Consider the following 24,315-nt stretch of genomic DNA (forward strand, 5'->3'; position numbering starts at 1 on the left):
TATTATTTTAAAATGAGTTTTTAATTTAAAGTAAATATGTCAACAATTTCTTCATGTTATAACATATGTATCTATGTAATCCTTGTGCACATCTCCTTCAGCACATACATGACCATTTCTCAAGAGTACATACTGGTGGAACCATAAGCAAATAATTAGGGAAATAAAAAGGAGGAAATGAATCTGGAGAGAATTTGGAAGGCAATGAATTCCATCCTTTTAAACTGAATTTTGAAAAACACCAAGAATAGCCAAGCATATGTAGAATTCAAATAAAAGTATACTCAAATACAGTCATATGTAGTATTCTAATAAAAATGTATTCAAATAGAGGCATATGTAGAATGCTAATAAAAATATATTCAAATAGAGGCATATGTAGAATTCTATTTGTTTACTAATTGTAATTCTAACTATGTAGGAGAGAACTTAATCGAGAGCTATAGTTTAGGGAAATATTAAGTGTTAGGAAAGAAAGCAAATGATAATGGGCATTTTTATTTTCATGGAGATGTAAAAAAGTAGACTGCTTTAAAAATATTTAGCAATAGTTGATGTGTGGATAATAGAAAACGTGAGAAATAAGCTTAGATTTGTTGAAAGAAAGCATGAAAGTATACTACAGACATGATATACCAGGCTAGTGGAATCAGTATATTTTCATCTTAGAAAAAAAATAAGTCTAGGTATAAAATAGACTAGATCTGAGGGTCAGAGTCCAGACACAGGACTACCTATATTTATTTTATTTAACAAAAACATGCACATGGCATTTATCATGCTTTAAGGACATCAGTAATAATCTGTAAGTCATAATAAATAGTCCATACATCACCATAACAACAATGTGAAGTAAATCAAGAGCTTCAAGCAGAGGAGTAGGCACAGGCATATATTGCCTTTAAACATGCTATGCCCGTGTCAGTATTAGCAAGAATGAAACAGGAGCACTAACTCAGAAACCTGTGCAGTACTCCTGCTTGGACAGAAGCCAGGCTGCCTTAGAAAGAGGGCATGTGAGTGGTGAGAAATGGACGGATATTAAATATATAACTGAAGTGGAATAAATAATAACTGATGCTGAAACTAACAAATAACTGTAGCCCAAACTTTATAAACATATGGCTTTTCAGAAGCTGTGTGCTACCAGATGGGAGACTTTGCGCTATGCACATGTTAATTAGGTCCTAACATCTTCTGGTTAGGCAGAAATTTCTTTTTCTTTTCCTTTTTTTCTTTTTTTTCTTTTTTTCTTTTTTTTTTTTTTTTTTTTTTTGAGATGGAGTCTCACTCTTTCACCCAGGCTGGAGTGCAGTGGAGCGATCTTGGCTCACTGCAACCTCCGCCTCCCAGGTTCAAGGGATTCTCCTGCTTCAGCCTCCCAAATAGCTGGGGCTACAGGTGTCTGCCACTACTCCTGGCTAATTTTTTTTTGTATATTTAGTAGGGACCAAGCTGGTCTTGAACTCCCGACCTCAGGCGATCTACCTGCTTCAGCCTCCCAAAGTCCTGGGATTAAAGGCGTGAGCCACCGCGCATGGCCCAGAAATTTCTTATACAACATTACTCTCTGGCACTCTCTTAAATAAGCCGTGAAGTACATTTAGGGACATGTACCAACAAGTCTGTCACACCTGGTTTTTCTGCCAGCAACAGAACAGATCACAGCTTCTTGGCTGAGTCCATTATAGTTTGTGTTTAGGGGGCATGAACAAAATAATTTTCACTGTATCTTTAAATATTGGATTCACACTCAGGAAAGTGAGAATGTCACACTGTGAGATACACAGGAGACAAAATTGAATGAAGGCAAAGGCACGTAACATCTCCCATCTCATTTTCATTCCATGGCGTATGCTCATTGAATAAAATAATTCATGAATCATGTTAAATACTTGTCTCTGTTACATTACCACTTCTTTCATCCTTTCCTCTCTCTCCTTCCATCCTAACTTTCGTTCTTTTCTTCCATTTTTTTTTGTTGTCTTCTCTTAGTACATATCTTAAATACATGTACACTAAATGCATAACTCATTTAACCTGAAACCCAGCAGTTTCTCTTAAAAATCATTAGTATGTATAGATAAATTTTTTATTAAGTTTTTTTAGTCTCTTCTACTTACCTGAGTAATATCTGATTAACTGAACACTGAGTTCCTACATCATTGCTATGTGATCAAATAGATACCCGTTATCTACAAGCTGTCTTTTAGAACAACAAATTATTTTTCTTCAATCAGAAGTTAATGTGGATTTAAGTGACTTAAAAAACACATGGTTTATGTATTGATATCTTTCCTTATTATGACTTCTTTCACCCAACATTTTCCACAATGGGCAAGGAGGCAACTAGAACATGAAACATTAGGATAAAAAGAAATGGTGAGCAAGGGAACTGAAAACACTGTCTGCATAGACCGTGTCTTTAGGCAGCTGTGGATGACTTTCCTAAAGCTGTCTCATTGTTTCTCTCTCCACTATTATGGAGTGTATTTCAACACATTTCAAAGTCTATGAGCCAACAGGATATTACAAAACACAGAGGATACTCACTTTTCTAATTTAGTAAGGCAAAAAATTCAAAGATTGATTGATTTTTCTGATAACAAAAAGAAAAAAGTTATCAAAATAGCAATTTTGGTATTTCATAAAAAATGTATCTAATACTCTTTTAAAAAAAAACAATTTTCATGAGCCCAAGAATTTCCATGTTTGAGTGCACTGTCTCCTCCTGGGATGGAACAGTTTATCTTCATGATTCACTCAACAAAGATACATTCTGAAAAGTGTGTCATTAGATGATTTTGTCATTGTGCAAACATCATAGAGTGTAATTAAGCACACCTAGATAGTATAGGCTACTACACATCTAGGCTGTATCCGTATGGTTTAGCCTATTACTCCTAGGCTGCAAAGCTGCACAGCATGTTACTGTGTTGAATACTGTAGGCAATTGTAACTATTTGCATATCTAAACATATCCAAACACATAAAAGTTATAATAAAAATATAGCATAAAATACAAATAATGGTACACCTGTATAGGGCATTTACAATGGGTAGAGCTTGCAGGACTCGAAGTTGCTCTGGGTGTCAGACAGTGAGGGGTGAGTGAATGTGAATGCCTAGGACATTACTGTACAATACTGTAGACTTTATAAACATGGTATACTTATGATACACAAAATTTATTTAGTTTTTTCTTCAATAATAAATCAACCTTAGCTTATTTAAACTATTCTTACTTTATAAACTTTAAAACTTTTTTAAAAAAACTTTTGCCTCTTTTGTAACAACTCAGCTTGAAACACAAGTTATACAACTTAACAACAATATTTTTTCTTTATATTCCTATTTTTATTTTTGTATTTAAAAAACGTTTAAACTGTTTTGTTAAAAACTAAGACCCAAACACATACATTAGCCTAGGCCCACATAGGGTCAGAATCATCATTACCACTGTCTTCCATTGGCACATCATGCCCCACTGGAAGGTCTTCAGGGACCATATGTATGGAGCCGTCATCTCCTATGATAGTAATGTTTCCTTCTGGAATACCACCTGAAGCTGTTTTACAGTTCACAATTTTTATAAGTAGAAAGAGTGCACTATAAAATAAAAATAAAATATACTAAATACATAAACTAGTAACATTATCGTTTATTACCATTATCAAGTATTGTGGACTGTCCATGATCTCATGTGTCCTGTTTTTATACCACTGGCAGAACAATAGGTTTATTAACACCAGCATCACCACAAACACATGAGTAATGGATTCTGCTACAAAATTAAGATGGCTATGATGTCTCAAGATACTTGGAATTTTTCAGCTACATCGTAATCTCATGAGACCACCAGTGTATATACAGTCCCTACTTGACTGAAACATCATTATGCAGCATATTACTGTGTGAATGGGCCATCAACAGGCCTAATCTACCGATTTATGGCCTTTCTCCCTTAGCAAGAGCAGTCCAAGGATTTAGCCTTACATAAAGCTTTTTAATATAAATTATATGTAAAAATACAATTAAATATATAAGCACATAGTGGAACTCATTGACCAATCATGAGCATGATAAGAATTCTGCAACTAACAATAGTGAGTTGCCAGGGAGGCAAAATACACTTCCAAATCCTACATTGAACCAATGATATCAAAGAAGCTTGATATTAGATAAATGATAGAATAATCTTAGCTCAGATATCTTTTCTAATTATAAAAATAATGCAAATGATGTAGAAAAATATTTTTATTGTAATTATGTATCAAAATTTTATTTTTTGCTTTCTTTTTGGACTATTGAATTATACTGTGTTGTAGTTTTGGAAAAGCTCTCAAACTGTGTTTTCCTTGTGATCTCGCACCAGCACAACAACATAGAAGACTTCTGTGACCTCAAAATATGTGGCAATATCTTCCCACCAGCAAGCAAGCAATCAGTTTTGCAGTGGACAGCAACTGGGTTTTCTCCATTCAATTCCAACACTATCTACCTGGAGATAATGTCGGATCCTACAGGCTGGGGTCTCAGTCCCCTAAGCTGACCCTTCTTCAGACACCAGTAACAAGTTTAAGCCTCTGCAACTTCTGACCAACTGGCTTCAAGTTGGGGTTCCTACAACCCTCTTTATGTTTAATTTACTGGAGCAGTTCACAGGACTCAGAGAAGCACTGACATTTACCAGTTTATTCTAGAGGATATTCTAAAAGATAAAGGTGCAGAGATACACAGGGCAAAGTATGGGGGACAGGGCAGCATTTATATGTCACCTCTGGGTGCGCCACCCTCCAGGAACCTCCATGGGTTTGGTTATCAGGAGGCACTCTGAACCCAGTCCTTTTGGGTTTTCATGGAAGCTTCATGATGTCAGTATTCCTTCTCCAAGGGTATGGGGTAGGTTCTTCTCTAGAATGGGAGTCTTATGACCTGCAATCAGAAAGGCAGGCAGCGGAAGTTTAAAGTCCTGCTATGGGGCAGGTGAAAGGAGGGTAGGAGTAGGTCAGAGAGATTCTCATTCCTGAGGCCTGCTCCTGAGGCCAGGCACATGCAACATCAATTATAACAAGGGCTATGGGTGTTAGGAACAAGGAACTGGGGAAGAAAAAGCAATGTTATGAATATATCCTTACACCACAATTGCATTATATTTTATCAATTATTTTCAAAAGAACTCCATTTGGTAGGTACAATTATATTTATGTTATATAGAAAGAAGCCGCAGCAGAGACTTAAGCAATTTACTCAAGGACACACAAATGTTAAATATTAAAGAAGTAAAACCAAGAAAAGTACTAGGATTAAAGTACTCATAAATGTAACCACAGTAATTATTCAATATTTATTTGCATCTTTTAGTATATTAACATTCTGGCCTCCTTCCTATCCTGTTTAACTATCTCCTTAGCACTGGCTCCCTCATATTTTTCTTCAATGTATGTATTTTAAAATGTGTGATTATAAACTGTTGCAGGAAGTCAGAGACCCCAAACAGAGGGACCGGCTGAAGCCATGGCAGAAGAACGTGGATTGTGAAGATTTCATGGACATTTATTAGTTCCCCAAATTAATACTTTTATAATTTCTTATGCCTGTCTTTACTGCAATCTCTAAACATAAATTGTGAAGATTTCATGGACACTTATCACTTCCCCAGTCAATACCCTTGTGATTTCCTAGGCCTGTCTTTACTTTAATCCCCTAATCCTGTCATCTCGTAAGCCTAGGAGGATGTATGTCACCTCAGGACCCTGTGATGATTGTGTTAACTGCACAAATTGTAGAGCATGTGTGTTTGAACAATATGAAATCTGGGCACCTTGAAAAAAGAACAGGATAACAGCAGTGTTTAGGGAACAAGAGAGATAACCTTAAACTCTGACCACCGGTGAGCTGGGCAGAACAGAGCCATATTTCTCTTCTTTGAAAAGCAAATGAGAGAAATATCGCTGAATTCTTTTTCTTAGCAAGGAACATCCCTGAGAAAGAGAATGCACCCCTGAGGGTGGAGGTCTCTAAAATGGCCCCCTTGGGTATGGCTGTCTTCTGTGGTCAAAACTGTAGGGATGAAATAAACCCCAGTCTCCCATAGCGCTCCCAGGCTTATTAGTAAGAGGAAATTCCCACCTAACAAATTTTGGTCAGACCGGTTGCTCTCAAACCTTGTCTCCTGATAAGATGTTATCAATGACAATGGTGCCCAAAACTTCATTAGCAATTTTAATTTCACCCCGGTCCTGTGGTCCTGTGATCTCACCCTGCCTCCGTTTGCCTTGTGATATTCTATTACCTTGTGAAGTATGTGATCTCTGTGACCCACACCTATTCATACACTCCCTCCCCTTTTGAAAGTCCCTAGTAAAAACTTGCTGGTTTTGTGGCTTGTGGGGCATCACGGAACCAACCGACATGTGATGTCTCCCCCGGATGCCCAGCTTTAAAAGTTCTCTCTTTTGTACTCTGTCCCTTTATTTCTCAAACCAGCCGACACTTAGGGAAAATAGAAAAGAACCTACAAGAAATATAAGGGGCGAATTTTGCCCAATATCTGGCTGAATTTCCCCCGATAATAAACCATCTTAAAAGTTGCATAATCATGTTTTGTTCTTAATGTGTAAAAATCTACTAAAATATTTTTCAAAGGTTTCTGGTGATATTTATGTTAAACCCTTAGAGAGAAATTAATTGAGATTGACTTTTAAAAATTATCTTCAAATCTCCCTTTAAATATTTTAATTATTTACATATAACATCTCTATCACAGACTGTTATAATAGCATATAGTATTTATTTTAATATATATGAATAATATATACAATATATTTAATATATGCAATAAATTTTATACATCATATGCTATACATTATCTATAGTGTATAATATATAAATATAAATATCAAATAAAATACATTTTAAACATTTGCATGCATACAATAACTGTTTTAACTATTATACCAGAAGATCCTACACATGTATGATATTGCCTATTTCATTCATTCTCACCAATGTTATTATTTTGTCTTTGACTTAATTTTAAATTTTATAAAAGGCAGGTTTGTTTGTTGATATGGTTTGGGTTTGTGTCCCCCAGTGTTGGAGGAGGGGCCTGGTGGAAAGTGAGTGAATCATGGGCAGATTTACGGCTTGCTGTTCTTGTGATAGTGAGTGAGTTCTCATTAGATCTGGTTGTTTAGAAGTGTGTAGCACCTCCCTCTTCACTCTCTTCTTCCTGCTCTGGCCATGTAAGATGTGCCTGCTTCCCCTTTACTTTCTGCCATGATTGTTAGTTTCCTGAGGCCTCCCCAGCCATGCTTCCTGTACAGCCTGTGGAACCGTGAGCCAATTAAACCTCTTTTCCTTTTATAAATTACCTAGTCTCAGGTAGTTCTTTATAGCAGTGTGAGAATGGACTAATATCTTTGTCTTAAAAATAGAAAGTATTCATAAGAGTAAAGTTAAAATAATATAAACAATAAAAGTTTAGATATTGGGAAAATGTGTCTGTGTATAGAAAATTAACATTACTATTTTTAGCATTTTAAATTTATTTTGTACAACATAAGCATGAAATCATACTTCATATACTGTTTTGTAAAATGAATTTCAAATATGTTATACTTTTTATTAAATTCAAAAGTCAAAGCCAAAATATAGAAGACATTTTTCATACTTACACAGATTAATGAAAAAATCCATTATTGAAGATTGAGGTATCTTGCCCCATTCTCCTCCTCTGTCAACCCATGTCATCATGTTGTATTCATCATATACATGAATGACTTTATAATCTTACTACAAATACAATAGCCCCCTAAATTACATTTCCACTAAATTTACATCATCTCACTGATCATACTTTATCATCTTCCTGAAACAATGTTTGATATTGATGATGGTGGATGAAAACTTTTCCTCTTCTCTGTTCAAAATTAATAGTATAAAATACAGACTAAGATGGTGATTGAAATGCAATATTACATTGACTCAGGGCTCTAGTTTTAGCCCCATTGAAAAATGTGCTGAGGTGTTAGAACCACTCCAGATTTACCCAGTGATGGGCTGAGAAAGTGAAAAATATCTCCCTGCCTGTGATCAAGGAAAGTGGGTTAATCCTTTCCCTAATTTATTTAAAGAATTGTACATTATTGGCATGAAAAAACAATTATCAGGTTAAATGCAAGAGAAGCAATAGTCATAAAACGTGATGATTAGTGAGCAATAACATATATTAGCCTATGCCAGCATACAAGTACAGATACATGAAAATTAGAATTTCAACATCAAATAATGCTCTCTGAATACAGCATTAAAAAATAAGTGGATGGCCAAAACTTTTCTCAACATCTTGAGTGATTGCTCACCTATTATTAAAAGTCACTTTATATTTCCTCTTGTGGGTAAAAATATTGTTGAAAGTTTCTCAATTGTGGCCAATGATTGTGTTTTGGAATGAGGGAAATAACAGTGTCTAGAATGTCATTCATTTGCACGTGACAGAATTAAGAAAAGAAAGATAAAAAATATTCTTGGACATATCATAAAACTCAAGTTAAGAAAAATGGTTGAATATCAAGGACAAATGTACATAGGAACCAGGTTTTTGTCTATATTTCTCTCTGTGACTTCCTCTGTCTTAGCTCTCATCCTTTCTTCTTTGTTGCTGTTGTTGTTGTTGTTGTTGTTTTCTTTTTCTGGGTTCTGGAACTCTCAATTTTTCTAGTTTATAAAATAGCAAATTACACAAGTTATCCTCAAAGCTTTGTATCTGACAAGCCAAGATACCAAATTCTCTCTGAATCCTTGTTTGAAAAGTTCTTATTTAGAACTCTGATTTATTATAGTACAGCAGCCACCAATTGCAGATGGCAAAAACACTTTGCAAGTAAACTAACAGGAAATGAAGGGAGAAAAAGGGCAAAGTCAGGAAAAGTTGTATTGTGCAGATAATGTCATTGTTTGCATGAAAATCTGACATCAGATAATCAAAGCATAAACTCAGTCTTAACACTTATGCTCTTGTTGCCACAAATGACTTTTAACAATATTGAATGCATTGCAATGATTCCACATAAAAGGCAATTACATGCCTAAATAAGGAACACAATCCAAATGAATATCCAACTGTAGTAACTACAGGGGTTGAGGGGTGGCTACTATTGCGAGTTCACACACTTACTTCGGCTTTTGGTCTAATGGTTCTGCAAACTAAGGTCTTAATGACGATATTTTACCACCATCAAGTACCATGTATGCAATAGGCGGTTAAAGGAAGATCGCTCATAACTTTCATATTTACCAAACTGGGAAATGAATAGCAGTTTTGCAATGGTCTTTATGCTAGAAAATATGTTAAGTGGATAAGGGCTCTGATGTACATAAGAGAAGTAACAGTCAACAGACACAAATTATTGACCTCCTCCTATTATTTTTTTAATAAGCAAGATATTGAGAAGAATAGCTAATTGTAGCTTATTTTGCCTTAATTGACGAATTTCTGTTTATGTAGATTCTTGCATCTAGCCTTTCCCAAAAGGATAATATTAACAACCTCTTGTTCATAACACTTGGTGTTTTGTTGGACTCATAACCCTTTTAAACATCAGTTGACTTATTTATTTCACATTGTGGACTTTATTAACACTGAATTTCATAATTATTCCTTAAACATACTATTTGAATCCCCCAAATACTTTTTTTTTTTTTGAGACAGAATTTCACTCTTGTTGCCCAGGCTGGAGTGCAGTGGCATGATCTTGGCTCACTGCAACCTCCACCTCCCAGGTTCAAGCTATTCTCCTGTCTCAGCCTCCCGAGTAGCTGGGATTACACGCTCCAGCCACCAAGCCCGGCTAATTTTTTGTATTTTTTTTTTAGTGGTGACGGGGTTTCATCATGTTGGCCAGACTGGTCTAGAAATCCCGACTTCAGGTGATCCACCCACCTCGGCCTCCCACACTGCTGGGATTACAGGCATGAGCCACTGCACCTGGCCAAATTCCCCAAATTCTTAAAATCACTATCTAAAGCTGAGGTATATGCTTTAAGCTTTTATTGTTAGTGGAAAATGTTGATTTTATTTTCATCTTATCAAGACATAAAAAATTGCTTCAAAGGGCATGGATCTAAACAACTTTAAAAGATATGTTTATCTGGTATGACTAATATTCTTTGTGAAATGTGATCACAAAGATCAATATGCATTCTAATCTAACATTGTTTAATCATAGTGGAAAAATACATAAGGACTGGTCAGGGTGAGATGTAGCACACCTCAGAAGTAGTTTTCAGATCACTTTGTTCCCACTCCTGAGGCTCCCCTGAGATATCTTAATTCCAATGCATAGATGTCCATAATTTCCTAGCAAGCATTGTAATTTCAGGTATAAATGCTGTGTAGCAGTGTTTCATCATGTTTCATGATTATCTGAGTCTTGTTTTTAGATCAGTGATTCTATCTAAAAGTCTTCCCACCTAACAAAATCACTGATTGTTTGCTTTGACTATTTTAAAGCAAGGCATCGAGGACGGGTGTTTCTCTTCTGTGAAGGCTTCTTAAAGGCTAAAATTTCCAGAAAAGAGGGTCTAAATAAGTGATACCATACAAGCTCATTCTGTTTTGTTTTGTTTTGTTTTGTTTTTGTTTTTGTTTTTGTTTTTGATATGGAGTCTCGCTTTGTCACCAGGCTGGAGTGCAGTGGTGCGATCTCGGCTCACTGCAACCTCTGCCTCCTAGGTTCAAGCAATTATCTTGCCACAGCCTCCTGAGTAGCTGGGATTACAGGCACATGGCACCACACCCAGCTAATTTTTGTATTTTTAGTAGAGATGGGGTTTCACCATGTTGGCCAGGATGGTCTTGATCTCCTGACCTCGTGATCTGCCTGCCTTCACCTCCCAAAGTGCTAGGATTACAGGCGTGAGCCAACGCACCCAGCCATATTGTATTTTTTTAATTAAAAAGAGTACAAGATGTTGTATTAATCAAGGTTTGATAAAGAAACAGAACCAATAGAATATATATGTGTATTTATGTATGTGTGTATATGTACATGTGTATATATCAATATATGGATATATACACAGAGAGAGGGATCTATTATAAGGAACTAGTTCTCCCAGTTGCACAGGCTGGCTAGTCCAGCATCTGCAGAGAATAGCAGCAGACTGGAGATCCCAGGGAAGAGTTGATGTTGCAGCTCCAGTCTCCAGAAGGTTGACTGTAGGGAGATTTTTCACTTCCTCAGGGGATTTCTGTCTTTTTTTTCTCTTAAATCTTTTGACTAATTGGGTGAGGCCCACCTCTATTATGAAGAATAATCTGCTTTATTCTGAGTCTACTGATTTAAATATTAGTCTTCTCTAAAAAATAACTTCACTAACAACATTTAGACTAATGCTTGATTGAATATTTTGATATAGCCTAGCCACATTGATACATAAAATTATAGTAGCATAAATTTCCTAAATAATATAAATCTCAAATATTTCGTCTCAGAATCTCAAAACACTTGATAATGAACACCCAAAGCGTCTATGAAATTTGTATTGCTACCATGTATTTATAGTTGCTGAAAATGAGGAAAAAGAATCTATTCTGGTTTTTTAGGTGTAAAACTTAAAACGAATCAAAATCACTGAGACTAAATTTACTGGCTAAGTTATACCTGCAAATGGAAAGAAAATGAAAAGAAACAGTTGTGTTCCAGGTACTTTGTCTTCCATAGTCTGTTACCAAAAAAATTTTTAAGAGCTTCAGAAATCTGTTCTAGTATAAAAATAAAGTCAAAAGGCTTCTGTAAAATAACCATTAAAAGTGTACAGAAGAAATCTGTAAATTCTTAATATTAAAGGGAACCTCACCAAACTCATAGTATAGAAAAATGCCCATCTTACTGGGTCTTATTATTGGAAGAAGCCGGATTCTCTTCAACTCAATACAATACAACTGCTCTGAGCATATCCCCCAATTGCCCAAAAACACCCAGAAATAATAGCTGATTCTGTCATTTCTGAGCAAGACAGTCTTGAGAACCCCTCAACATCCATTTAGGGTTGTTACTCAATTTTACCTCCCAGTAATGCCTGCCATAATTACATTTCTTAGAATCTGGACAGCAGAGCAGAAATAAAGCTTTCTTGTTTTATAATAAAGATTGTTTTTTCTTTCCATATTCCATAATTTTTCTATACTCAAAGATGTTAAGGTGAGGATGTGCTGTTTCAAGATACAGAATCACATCTGCTTGAAATAGCTTAATAATTTCATCCAACCCAGAATATTGTAGAAGACAGAATTCATATTTTTTAATCAAAATAAAAATAAATTAGGATATTTTGAGTTTCTATCATTCAGGTGAATGTTTGTAACTTCAGTAATTCCAGTTCAGAGTGCACATATGTGCTTTCTACCTCACTCCCTAGATATTTTAATGTGAATACATGATCTGAGAATTGTGTAAGGTTTTTAAGTTGTTATAATATCCATCCCTTCATCTTGCATCTGCCTAATAATAGTCTCTTGATCACTCAGTAAAAACAATTTAAGTTGCTCAAATTCAGAATGTATTTCTTCTCTCCTACATTTTTTTTCAGCTCCACTGATTTGTTGGCTTACAAATTTATCACTGTTCCAATTCCTTCCACACTATTCTTCAAATTCAATGCTACATTTAAGAATTTTCCTGTGGTGGAGGCAGCATTCTTAATGGGGCAAATGTAGCGCTTCCATTGTTTTGAGGAGAAATTGCACTGTATTTACAGAACCTCTAGGTTCTTTTCACAGAGAAAAGCCAGAAATTGATTATATTTATTATACCTGGTATTCTATCCTGTGTTTTCTTGTTGTTTTTTCTCATCTGTAGTATCTTATCAATTTCAGTCAAATTACCAAGCTAGAGATTTTGCCTGAAGTTTTCGTCTGGGCGGTAAAAATGGCAGACAGAACTGAAAAAGGTATTATCTAGAACTTTCCATGATATATTGATGCAGGAGCCACAGAGATTGTGCCCATAGTTGAGTCTTTCAAGTAATCCAGAAGGGATTACTTGGGCCATTGAGTCTTTCAAGTAATCCAGAAGAATGTCCAGCTAAACTCCTCTCGGAGGTTTGCAAGGGCTGTCACAAATTCCACTAAGCCATGACCAAATGGGGTGGGCTACAGAAAGCAAGGCCTCCATCTCTAGAGCTCAAGGCTGAGTGAAAATGGATACCTCCCCGGAAACCTCAAAGACTGACTGGCTGTAGGTTTCACTGGTCCTACCAAAGTCTCATTTAGGCCTCTGCCTCTTAGCTCCAGAAGCAGCTTGCATGTAGATCACATATCAGCCCACCTAAAGTTAAGTACGATGACTTTCTTCAAGAAAGTAGCCAGAGGTCCAAGAAAGTAATCATTTCTTTACAATATAGACATGTAAATACACTAACTTTATCTGGTAATGGGACAAACTGATTGCCTGGAGTAAATGGCTCAGAGACTTTGGCCTGAGGTTGTGCAGAAGCCTCTGAGTTATGTTCAGCCTAGGACTGGTGAAACCCCAACACGCCCCTGAGGATGGGTTTCTGCAAAAACGGTGCACACACAGTCCACACCATGATTGAGGATTACCCTGGAAGTAGCCTCCATAGTCTTTTGAAAATCATGCACACACACACACACACACACAAGCACACACACACACTACTCACACACACACACTAACACGATACAACTAAAACACGTAAACCTGAAAATAAATTCAGCCACAATCTTCAGAGGAAGAAGTTTCCCACCTTTGCTTTTATCCTTGACCCACTTTAGTCTATTGCCAAAAGTAAACCAGATTAATTGCATTACAACATGTCATGTTACTCTTCCAAGCCCATGATATTTAGTGTGGCCATTGGTCCAGCAACACGTTCTGGAGACAGATTTATGCCTACTGAATCAGAAATTCTGGAGAGAGAGCTCTGCAATATTTTTGACTGTCTTTTCAGGTAATTTTAATGCAACTAAATGTTAACAGCCATTGCTCTCCACAAAATATTGCATTGGGTCCTCATAAAGTAAACACCCTTACAATTCTCTAGAACTGAATGATATTTTTTCTTCTCATACTTTTTCTCTGCTTGTTAACCTCGCTAGATGCACTGCTTTCTTGGCTGTTTGTTCCTTAAATAAACCACTTTCCATAACATGTCCTTACACTGTACTTTTTCTTTCCATTGCCTGATGTTTTCCCCAGAGATCCACATTCTTCAATAGGCCACCTCTTGACTTCAATGCCACCCTTCCAGTGAGTCTCTTTTTACCTCAGGCCCAAAATTTACACCTTCCCACTGAGCATCTCTATCTTCACTCCTTGTTGAAGATTCTCCTTAATACTCATCACTACTTACCATGCTCTATTTTCATTTAATTTTCCTAGTAATTAAATCTATCACATTAGGCTTATTAATATTTTTTCTAATTCTCAGTATTTATCCATTTTCAGAAAGTTTATTCTGACCAGATAGGGAAATATATGTTAATATATTTTCTGTTTTAACAGTTTGGATTCAAATGGTTTTGTAGTTCAAACTTTGCAGTTCATTATGGGACCTCTATTAGGTTCAGTAATGATAGCATACTTACTGTATTTCTTCTAGGTTTTTTGTTCTTTTTTTTCAGTTATATGAAATAAATTTTGCAGCAAAACTCGTTTTTGCTAATTACTTTTTTTTCAGGCATCATCTTTTTTCTTTTATTATTCTTGGAAAAAGTTGAGGGAAGGATGAATAAAGAGGTGGATGGTCAGTTTCATCCATGAAAATAATATTATATCTACAGATGCTAAATAACATAAAAACAACAGTGGCACAAGAACAGATAGTCATATGAAATCACATTGCTCCAAACTTTTTAGGAGACACAAACATTTTTATAGAAAATCTGGAGGATGAGAAAAATATTTTATTTGTTTGCTTGTTAAGAAAATGCTTTGTGTGACATACAATTTTAACTATAAGTGATTTTCTTTATAGGAAATGCTAAATGAAAAGGATAGGTGTTTTATGTAGTTCTGCAGCCCTGAGGTTTCAGTTATATAAACAAGGATTGAACAAAAGAATATATTAAAAACATATAAATTTTGCTTATTTATCAGAATTATATGGTGCCTTTTCTTTTGCCACGTCAATAAATATATTGCTTACTTCCAGCATTAAGGCCAACTTTCCTTTGGAGGGACCATAGAATTTCTCCAAGTGCTGCTATTAGTTACTATTGCTAGTTCCTTTTTGATCTCCTCTGCAGATATTATCTGTCTGCAGTTCTTTACTTATCAAAGTAAGCCTTGCCATTTTATCAACTGTAGGTATGTCTGAGGGATAAAAGAAAAAAAAAAAAACTCAGAATATACAATATAATACTTTTGTTCCTCATCTTTTGAATTTATTCAGAACTGTTTCACCTGTAATAGCAACTGTCATAATGGTTCCCATGTGACTAATTATTTTCCTATTGCAAAAATATTAATTTTCATAAAAATTCTATTTAACAAATGAAAATTCTTACCAAAAAAACCCATATCTAAAAGGTCTGATTTTGAAACATATTTTTCTGCAATGTACTTATATTTGTGAACTGCCTATTTTTTTACTGCTTAAATAATTATGTGCTAAACTTTTTCTTAAATAATTATGTGGTAAACTTGATGTATTTATGACTCAAACTTTCTGACAAGATTTTTTTATCATCAACAAAGAAATGGCAGATGAAATAGCTACTTTAAACATATGCATACAATTTTTAATACAATCAATAGTGGTGGTAATGAATAAGCTAACTTCTTAATCCCAAAAGAGTTTATTTTAACATTTAGTCTGTATTTTGTGTTTACTTAGAATTAATTTTTAAAATGCAATCGATTTCTTTTTCTAAGAATAAGCCTTCCTATCCTACCTATAGGTACACTTACAAGACCTAAACTAATCCATTATGGTTCTTCTCAAGAGTGCTGTAGGTGGTGACTATTGAGGAATAGACAGAGATTGAGGATAACATGAAAGAGAAAAGTAATGAAAGTGATATAAACTAAACTGAATACCTAGAGGCACTCACAGACCACTAAATGAGGATAATTATCAATTTATGAGAGATAATGACTAATAAATGAGGGGTATGATTAACTTAATGTACCTGAATTATCAAAGATGTAAAGAGAAAAAGGAGACTACAAGAAGGACATTTTAGTTTTGGTGATCAAAGAAGTTCATGGGAGGAAGTGATGTAGACCAATAAGGAGATAAAGGAAAGATGGGAATGTGAGTAAAGATTGGGCTGTTGGGGAGAGAATTCCAGAAAGAGAAAGGAGAAAGCACATTTTTTCCTAAGTTGGGAAGGATTCTGATTATGCATGACATTGACTTTTTTTTTTTTTTTTTAAGCATGGAAGGGTGCATAGTCTCTTTTTAAATCTTTCATTCCTTTCTTGTGCTTTTCTTTCTGTTCTTTTTTTTAAATATTGTTATTTCTTTTACTCTTTAACAAACATTTGAGGGTTTATTTTTCTGAGCACATACTTAACTATGTAACATGAGTTTTATTGTATAGTACCTTTTTTACTGTTCTCATCTATAAAATGGAGATAAAAATAGCACACATTGGGCAGGGCGCGGTCTCTTACGCCCGTAATCCCAACACTTTAGGAGGTCAAGGCAGGTGGATCACCTAAGATCAGGAGTTCAAGACCAGCCTGGCCAACATGGTGAAACCCCTTCTCTACTCAAAATACAAAAAAATAGCCGGGTATGGTGGTGGGCGCCTGTAATCCCAGCTACTCAGTACTGAGACAGGAGAATTGCGTGAACCCGGGAGGTGGAGATTGCAGTGAGCTGAGTTCGTGACATTGCACTCTAGTCTGGGTAACAGAGTGAGATTCCATCTCAAAAAAAAAATAAAAATAAAAAATAAATAAATAGCACACTTTTTCTAGGGTTGTTGTGAGGATTGAATGAGTTAATGAATATAAAGGGCTAAAAAGACAGACAGCATTTGATATGGTTTGGCTGTGTCCCCACCCAAATCTCACCTTGAATTGTAGCTCCCATAAACCCCACATGGGAGGTACCAGGTAGGAGGTAACTGAATCATGGGGGTGGGTTATTACTGTGCTGTTCTTGTGATAGCAAATAAGTCTCATGAGATCTGGTCCTTTTATAAAGAGCAGTTCCCCTGCACATGCTTTCTTTGCCTGCTGCCATGTAAGATGTGTCTTTGCCTGTCCTTTGCCTTCTGCCATGATTGTGAGGCCTCTTCAGCTATGCGGAATTCTGAGTCTATTAAACCTCTTTTTCTTTATAATTTACCCAGTCTTGTGTATTTCTTCGTAGCAGTATGAAAATGGACTAATACTGCAATATCAAAATTGTTCACTGTATGTTAGCTACTTCCCCTTTCCTCTTTCTCTTCATTATTCTTAATAATATCCATGTTTCATTATGCATTATTTGTGCACTATTTTTCATTATTTGGTTTCACTTAGTGCACATTGACAGATCATGTTCTTACATTTACATTTTGTAATTTTTGAAATCTAGATAGTATTTTTACTCCACTATAACATCCATTTAAAAATTAGAACACATATATTTATACTAGCACTTCACTCACACTATACTATTTCTTTTGTCACCTCCAACTACACTATCCATTTTAGCTTTATTCATATTCATAAAAATTATATTCAGTTCCATAACAGAAGCCATTTAACATTATCCCTATAGTTAAATATTTTTTATTGCCATGTAAGCGATTATCCCAAAGCTTCATGGTGTAAACTTGCAAACATTTGCTGCTTGTCCATTTCTGTGGACCAAGATTCCAAATGTTGCTTAGCTGAGTGCCTCTGGTTCCTGATCTTTCATAAGCTACAGGCTGGAATGCAGTTGTTGACAGGATTCCACACCTGATGGTAGGCAGAAGCCCTGAGTTTCTCACGGACTCAGGGCCTCCCCACTTACGCATCTCCTTACTGCAGCTCACATAATGACAACTGGCTTATTTCAGAGCAAGCAAGGGAGAAACAGGACACAAGAAGAAAGACATGGTCTTTTTGCAGTCTATACTTGAAATTGACTTCTGCCATACTCTTTTCATGAAAAGGAAACATCTAAATGTAGCCCACATTCAAAGGGAAGGAATTACTCAAGGGTGTTAAGTACCAGGAGGCAGGGACCATTAGGAGGCCTCTTACCAGCTGCCTATCCTATTGCAAGTGGGTACAGCACTCAGCGCTTGATCTTTTGTCACCACAGAAACAGCAAGTGTGCATTATTTATTTTGACTTTTCTTATATTTGTTCCAAGTTTTCACCATCAAATAGGTCTTCCTATTTTGAAACTTGAGATATGAATTTTATATTTTAGGATTTGTGCTTTATTGTTACATTTTGCCTCACCTCCTGACCGAAAAAAAAAAAAAAAAAATCCTAGGTCGGGTAATTCTGGAATCTTTGCATAGTCTGAAGACATCATACCACTCTTTTATGAATCTTGATGCTGAGAAAAATTCTATCTCAAGTTAACCTTATTTTTTCATTTTATATGGTTTTCTTTATAGACATAGGCCATCTGTATGCTAAAGAAATGGAAGTAGGGCAATGATCTAGGTCAGATAGAAATTTCAAGTTACTTAGAATATCTTATAACAGTTTCTTTACAAGTCAGTTTTGACTTTTACCCTGAGGGTATATTAATGATAGTAAACATGGACTGAGTAATTATTAAGAGGCAGATATTGAACTCAGTAACTAATCGACATTATTTTAATTGCCATGAAAATTCTATATGAGAGATACTTTTTTCCTCCAATTCTACAATTGATAAAAAAGGACCAAGAATGTATTATACAGAATTATTTAAAGTAGACATGCTAGAGCATCCAAAATATTTTAGAAATATGATGTGACCCATTTACTCTCTATTTGATAACAACTCTAGAGGTGTCTATAGCAGTACAATCAAGCATATTGAGAAACATATGAATAAAAATATTAGCATGTCTGTATGAAACATTTGGATATGCATAGGTAACAGAGTTAATAAAATTTTAAATTTCCTTTTAAAGGACACCAAGTAAGTTTGTACCAAACCTTTACAATCTTTGATATGTTAAAGCTACTGAATTTTGGAATTGCAGAGAGGGGGATGTTAGCATGTGAATTTAGAGACCTGTGTGCAAAGGCTAGCAGCTGGCCAGTGGTTTCCCGGGGATTTTAAGCCAAGTAGCCTAACTTCAAGATCCACATTTTTAAGTGTTCCATATCAGTGGCTTGGACAAGTCTGGCGACACTCAATTTGGAGGTTTTTCTTCCACTTAGAATTCCTTTCACCTGGAATCAAATACTGCTTCTGAGACTTACTAAGTGTTTGTGACTTTGAGCAATTTGCTAACTCTTTTCGACAACCCCGGGTGACGAAATGTGGTACTTGCTACTGTGGCCACCCCAGATATCTTTCAATACTAATTGTGCTACTTTAAGACATTGTTTAACCAAGTCCCCAAAGCTCTTATCTCAGGAGTCAAGTGGTCTGAATCCTAAGATAACACTTAAAACTGATGATTCATTACTACCAACTTCATTGCTAATTTCCTTGCTAAAATAAAAGCATTCATAATGACTTCTACTACACATGGATTCAACTCACTTACCTTTTAAAAGACTGATATGGTTTTGTTGTGTCCCCACCCAAATCTCATCTTGAATGTAGTTCTCATATTTCCCACGTCATGGGAGGGACCTGGTGGGAGGTAATTGAATCATAGGGCGAGGGTGATTGCCCTCATGCTATTCTCATGATAGTAAGTTCTCACGAGATCCGATGATTTTATAAGGGGTTTTCCCTTTCATTCAGTTCTCATTTTTCTCTTTCCTGCTGCCCTGTGAAGAAGAACATGCTTGCTTCCCCTTCTGCCATAACTGTAAGTTTCCTGAGGCTTCCTCAGCCATGCTGAACTGTGAGTCAATTAGACCTCTTTCCTTTATAAATTACTCAGTCTCTGGTGTGTTTTTATTAGCAGTGTGAGAACAGACTAATACAAAGACGATCATGTGATAGTCCCAGTTTCTGAGAACAGTTTTAATAACAGAAAACTGAGTAGTAAATTTAAGAAGTATTATTAAGATGTGTGTAATTAAATATGGTTGCAGAAACAAGTTCTAAACAAGTCCTACACTTAAAATACGAATTTCATGCAGTAGTGCTTATATTCATTTTTTCTCTCTTGCTTTTTAAATTTAATGATATTTAAAATATAAGAATAATTTGAGCACTATGCCACAAGGAATGTTTAATGTCACATTTGATGTATGTAGTATTATGAATTCATTAGGTTTGTTGATAAAGGTCAGGGAAACTATGTGACTTTGCTCATCCCTTCCACTTTCACTGAGTACATCACTCTTCTGAAACTGGTGTGTAACTTTTCTATTCATAGTTCTGTAGTTTTACTTCACACATACAAGTGTATTACAGCATTATTTGTAAAATTTTGTAAACAACCTAAATGTTTATCAATATGGGAATGGATATCTAAATTTAAAAATTATGCGTATAATCATTAATAAGTATTTTTAAAATATATCTGATTGTATTGTTTACCCTTTAAAAATTCATGAGTAACAATATAGGAAAAAGGCTTGCCAGGTTTGCTGATAATGTTATCTGCCTTATCAAATTTGATTAGAAATTTTTTAAAGCCAAGGAGTTTCCTGTAATTTATTCAGAAAGTATTCTTCACAATGACCGTTAAATAAAACTGCAAAAATTATGTTGCTAACAGAAGAAGTGCAATTGGAAAACACTGACTGTAATCCAACTATGCCATAGGGTAACAATATTTAATTTGATTTGCCATCTCCAGCAACGTAAATTATGCTGACATGGAAATATGGGAGCAGTTTTATCAACTAGATTTATATTTGGCTTAGCAGAGCTGGAAGTCATGTAATGATGTCCATCCAGATGACTCGAGGGTTGAAGTTTAAGTATATCTGGTTAAATAATTTGATCTACTGCTAAATATTATCCATAGATTTTACAGTTTTCTGGTTTGGGTTGTGAGATTTCAGGGAACTATAGATGTAAAATAAAAATTAAACATTTTCAATACTTTTTTTATTTACTTGTGCTTTTCCTAATTAATTGAGGAAGAAAATTTGTAGGACTCATGCTATCAAATTTTAATTAAAAAGGAAAAAGAACAAATTAGTATTCATGAGCCTAGAGAAATCCTTAATATTTTTAATCAGTGAATGCCTATACCACAGAGAAAATCATGCTGATATACATAGAAACATACTAATTGCAGATTTCAAATAAATGTTCTTTAAATCTTCATGAATAAAAAAATATGTTGTGTTTTCAGAATCAGCTATTATTTTTAACAATATCCAGTAACAGGTAAAATTATAATATCATATTATTAGGTTGTATTTATATAAAGAAAGTGTCTCTTTACTTCCAGTTTCCCAGATTGCTACACATTTTCATTCATCATCTACTAAGAGGACTTTTACTGGGTTGCTAATTATTTGGGTTGCCCTTATTGTGGCTAAGATTGGGCGCTAGACCTAGGTGGTCCGAATCTAAAATGCAGCCAGATTTTTGTCCAAGCAATTGCAGTTTTTATTGCTTGATTGAATCTAATTCTTGCTTTCTTCTTTCTTTCATGATGTAATCTAGAAGCATTGAAAGAATTTGCTAGTTGGAAGTGTAACAAGAAAAATGGCTTGAAAAATGTTAAACTGGAGCACTTAGTTAAAATATTCCAGTTTGTTGTCATACAGTTTTGCTTTCCATTGGCATATGTTTAAACGTCTATAGAGTGGACTGTATAATTTTATATGGGTTCTGTTCTCATATCCTTATAATATTTCTTCTTCTCAGCCAGCATACAAGATTAATTCCTTTTGTAACTAAAACCGCTTATCAAGTAGCCTCTGTTTTCACTGCTTAAAAAAATGGGTTTTAAGGAATACATTCATAAACAGGGAAAAAATTCAAACCATGTGTAGGTCAGAAAGTAACCATCCTTCTACTTTCCAAGTCCATGAGTTCAGCTGTCTTAATTTAGGTTCCACAAATAAGTGAGATCATGCAATGTTCGTTTTTCTGTGCCTGGCTTATTTCACTTAACATAATGATTCCAGTTCTTGCCATGTTGTTTCACATGACTAGATCTCACTCTTTTTTATGACCAAATAGTACTCCACTGTGTATATGTACCATATTTTATCCATTCATCTGTTGAGGAACAATTAGGTTGCCTCCAAATCTTAGTTATTATAAACAGTGCTGCAGCAAACATAGGAGTGCAGGTATTTCTTTGAGATTCTGATTCCCTTTCTTTTGGGTATATACCTAGCAGTGGGATTGCTGGATCATATGGTACCTCTATTTTTAGTTTTTTGTTTATTTTTTGTTTATTGTTTATTTTTAGTTTATTTTAGTTTTTTGAAGAGTCTCCAAAAGGGTTCTCCATAGTAGTTGTATTAACTTACATTTCCACCAACAGTGTAGAGGGATTCACTTTTCTCCACATCTTCACCAGCCTTTGTTATTACCCACCTTTTGAATATAAGCCATTTTAACTGGGGTGAGATGATATATCATTGTATTTTTGATTTGAATTTCTCTAATGATCTGTGATATTGATCACCTTTTCATATATCTGTTTGCCATTTCTATGTCTTCTTTTCAGAGATGTCTATTGAAATCTTTTGCCCATTTTTGACCAGATTATCAGATTTTTTCCTACAGAGTTGTTTGAGCTCCTTATATAATCTGGTGATAAATTCATTGTTGAATTGGTATTTTGCATATTTTCTTCCATTTTATGTGTTGTCTCTTCACTTTGTTGATTGTATCCTTTACTGTGAAGAAGTCTTTTAACTTGATGTGATCCCATTTGTCCATTTTTGCTTCGGTTGCCTGTGACTGTGGTGTATTGCTCAAGAAATCTTTGCCCAGAACAATTTTCTGGAAAATTTACCCAATGTTTTCCTCCAGTAGTTTCATAGTTTGAGGTCTTAGGTTTAAGTATTTAATGCATTTTAATTTCATTTTGTATATGATGAGAGATAGAGATTTAGTTTCATTTTTCTGCATATGGATAACCAGTTTACCCAGCACATTTATTGAAGAGACTGTCTTTTCCCCACTGTATATTCTTGGCACCTTTATCAAAAACGAGTTCACTGTGTGGTGTGTGGATTAGTTTCCAGGTTCTGTATTCTCTTCCATTGGTCTATGTGTCTGTTGATATGCCACTACCATGCTATTTATGTTATTATAGCTCTGTAGTAGAATTCGAGGTCAGGTAATGTGATTCCTCTAGTTTGGTCCTTTTTGCTTAGGATGCCTTTGGCTGTTCTGGGTCTTTTGTGGTTTCATGTAAATTTTAAGATTGTTTTTTCTATTTCTGTGAAGAATGTCATTAGTATTTTGATAAGGATTGCATTGAATCTGTAGATTGCTTTGGGTAGTAGGGACATTTTAACAATATTGATTCTTTCAATCTATAAACATGGAATAACTTTTTATTTTTGTGTGTCCTCTTCAATTTATTTCATTAGTATTTTATAGCTTTCATTATAGAGATCTTTCATTTCTTTGCTTGATTCCTAAGTATTTAATTTTATGTGTGGCTATTATAAATGGGATTACTTTCATATTTCTTTTTCACATTGTTCATTGTTGGCATACAAAAAGGCTACAGATTCTCATATGTTGATTTTGTATCTTGCAAATTTATTTTTTTATTTTCATTTTTATTTATTTTTATTTTTTTGAGACAGAGTTTGGCTCTGTCACCAAGGCTAGAGTGCAGTGGTGCAATCTTGACTCACTGCAAGCTCCGCCTCCTGGGTTCATGCCATTCTCCTGCCTCAGCCTCCCGAGTAGCTGGGACTACAGGTGCCCACCACCACACCCGGCTAATTTTTTGTATTTTTAGTAGAGACGGGGTTTCACCGTGTTAGCCAGGATGGTCTCGATCTCCTGACCTCGTGATCCACCCTCCTGGGCCTCCCAAAGTGCTGGGATTACAGGCGTGAGTCACTGCGCCTGGCCCCTGGCAAATTTATTTAATTGTTTACCTGTTCCAATAGTTTTCTTGTGGAGTCTTCCAAATATAAGATTACATCATCTGCAAACAAGGATAATTTGACTTAATTCCTTCCTATTTGGATGCCTTTCATATAATTCTCTTGTCTGATTGCTATAGCTAGGACTTCCAGTTCTATGTTGAACAACAGTGGGAATAGTGGGCATCCTTATCATGTTCCAGATCTT

The 24,315-nt window shown here is 35.2% G+C and overlaps 1 long non-coding RNA gene across 1 annotated transcript in view; it reads left to right on the plus strand.

Moving 5' to 3' along the window:
* Positions 1 to 24,315, plus strand: part of LOC134757087 (uncharacterized) — a 42,971-nt gene that overhangs the window by 1,794 nt on the left and 16,862 nt on the right. The window lies entirely within an intron of this gene.

This window comes from Gorilla gorilla, chromosome 14, assembly GCF_029281585.2.
Source record: "Gorilla gorilla gorilla isolate KB3781 chromosome 14, NHGRI_mGorGor1-v2.1_pri, whole genome shotgun sequence".
Taxonomy (NCBI): Eukaryota; Metazoa; Chordata; class Mammalia; order Primates; family Hominidae; genus Gorilla; species Gorilla gorilla.